The 2,572-nt window shown below is 33.4% G+C and overlaps 1 pseudogene; it reads left to right on the top strand.

The window, feature by feature from the left end:
* Positions 1-1,717: 1,717 nt before the first annotated feature.
* On the top strand, positions 1,718-2,561 carry LOC105537927 (annotated as a pseudogene).
* The last annotated feature ends 11 nt before the right edge of the window (positions 2,562-2,572 follow it).

The following is a 2,572-nucleotide window of genomic DNA, read 5'->3' as shown; positions in this document are numbered from 1 at the left end:
AATTTACATCATTCATTAAGTCCTGTATATAATCTGGGCCCTGGATTCTTCACTCTATAGTTTATTTATGTTTCTTGAACAAAACATATTGGAAGTAACATAATGTCTATAAGCATGCAAATTATGAATATGAGTTTCATTGCTTCATATCTGCATTTTTATAGCAACATATTTATAATCTTTAAAGATAGTAATGTTATCTACTTTGTAGACTTCTTGCAAGGATTAAATCAAATAATACATTTAAAATACTTAATGTCTGGCTCACAGTTAGTGCTGAGTAAATACAGGCTATTTTTATTATGATGGTTTTAATTTCAGAGGCTTTGCAACTCTTTACTCTTACTGGAATTCTCTCTCCGTACAACAGCTTTTTATAAGGCTGTTTCTTTCTTATACTGCATAACTCAACACAAATTTAACAGTTTCAGAAAAGCCTTTCTGAAAAACATACAAAAGCAGCCACTTACCCAACTCATACTATATCCCTTCATTATATTTTATCTTTCCATGGCAGTTAAATTTATGCATAAATACTTAATATTTGCACATATTGGTTTAATTACATCCAAAACAATGTAAACTCCATAAATTCAGGGACTTTGTCAATCTCATGGATTGATTTCTCTACACAAGCTAAGAGAGGATCTTATGTATAGTAGGTCTCAAAGAATAAATAAATAATTAATACCTATATATGTCAAAACAAAAGCATAAGTTCCAAACAATAACCATTGTAAAAAAGACATTTATCAAATTTATATATTGTGCTTAAAGAAAAATATAAAACATTTTGTCGCAGCATCTCTACCACAACATATTTTGTCAACAGCAACAATTCAATGGTAAATTCAATGTTTAATTTTTATTTCTCTTCTGAGTCCTCTAAAGCATTTTACAGTTATCACTGCCTCCTCCTTAAAACACATCCTTGATTTGGATTCTAAAATACCGTGGTATCTTGGATTCCTTCCTACTTTGCAATTTGCTTTTTCTTGGTTAACTTGTCTGGCTCCTGTTCTACCCCCATGTCTCTCAGTGGAAAATTGACCTCTTGGTTCTTTTCTCTTCAGTTTCCTGTCACTTCCTTGATGATCTAATAAAGAGTCATGACTTTAAATGTCACTGAAAATCCCAAAATTTGTATCCCCAGCCTTACTCTCTTCCCTGGAATCTAAATTTGAATGTCTGTTTCTGTGGCATCTAGTTTAGAATTTCTAGTAGACATCTCCAACTTAACATGTCCCCAAATTGTTGTACACTCATCTCTCCAAACTACTCCAGCTGTAGTCTCCGCCTTTCTTCACATTGATGTGGTAAGAATCCTTGATGATATCTGTGATTTTCTCCTTTCTCTCAGACCCTGAGGGCAATTCACATGAAAATTCTGTTCTGTCTTGTCTTCAAGACATACTAGGGCTTTTACCACATCAACCTCTAATACTCTTGTCCAAGACTTTATCTGATCTTATTTAGAAATATTGCTATATCTTTATAATTGGCCTCCCTGCTTCCACTCTTACTTTCCCTCCCAGAAATGCACAGTTTACTCTCAATACAAGATCTAGAATGACACTGACACTTACAATGGGTAGGAGATATCATGTCACTTCTCTTGTTTTTTTTTTTTTTTTAATCTCATTGAATATTAAAAACAAACAAACAAACAAAAAACACTTGGTATTTTACGTGGTTTGGGTTGTGGGTTGCAGTAGCCATGGATCAAGTTGTAAAGCCCAAAATAATAAGAACCAAGAAATTCCTTGAGAAGAGAGAACTGAAATTCAGTGAAAATATTTAAAATGCCATGTTGATTAAAGAGGAGAATGCAACTGCAACAGTGACACAAGTACTTAGAAATGTGTATACACTGAAAAATCTATGTGGTTTTTTGTACAAAAAGAAAAATATTACAAGACCATTCTAGAATCAGATATCACTGGAATTCTTCAAAGAAGTCAGACTGTTCCTTATTCACATATGGCTCCCATAACAAGAAATGAACAAATAATCTAATAATAGATCATCTGTATGACTATCTTTTGCTAGATATGATAGAATTAGGCATTGAGAAATTTGTCTCATTAATAGACATTAAGAACAGTAAATGCCCTGAGAAAACAAAATCCATGATAATATTTGCTGGTGAGGGTTTTCATGTAAAAGAAGACTATTAAGTCTAAAGAGTCTTCTTACTGATTTCTTCAGCAGTCCAGGAGTATCAAATATCCTCCCAGCTGGATTAGAGTATGTTTTACACTTCACCATAGAGCAAGGGAAGATTTATTTTCGAAGTTATAAGTTGCTGTTGAAGAAATCTGTTGCAGAATACCACAGATTGAATTGGAGAGATGGAAACCTCAATGGATCTGGTTCTGAGGAGGACACACCTGGCATCAGATGAACTTTATAAATTATCTATGCAAATGCCAACAACTTTCAAGCCAAAGAGGAAGAAAATTATCTCTCATGTGACTTTTGGTATAATTTGTGGAAGGATTCATATGCAGAAGTAAAGCCTAAGCAAACTACAAACTGGGAAAATGAGGGGTTTGATGTGACCTGAAGAAAA

The sequence above is a fragment of the Mandrillus leucophaeus genome, unplaced genomic scaffold, assembly GCF_000951045.1.
Source record: "Mandrillus leucophaeus isolate KB7577 unplaced genomic scaffold, Mleu.le_1.0 Scaffold181, whole genome shotgun sequence".
NCBI classification, from domain to species: Eukaryota; Metazoa; Chordata; class Mammalia; order Primates; family Cercopithecidae; genus Mandrillus; species Mandrillus leucophaeus.
Note: the sequence above shows the minus strand (reverse complement) of the source record. Positions and strands in the feature narration are given on the sequence as shown.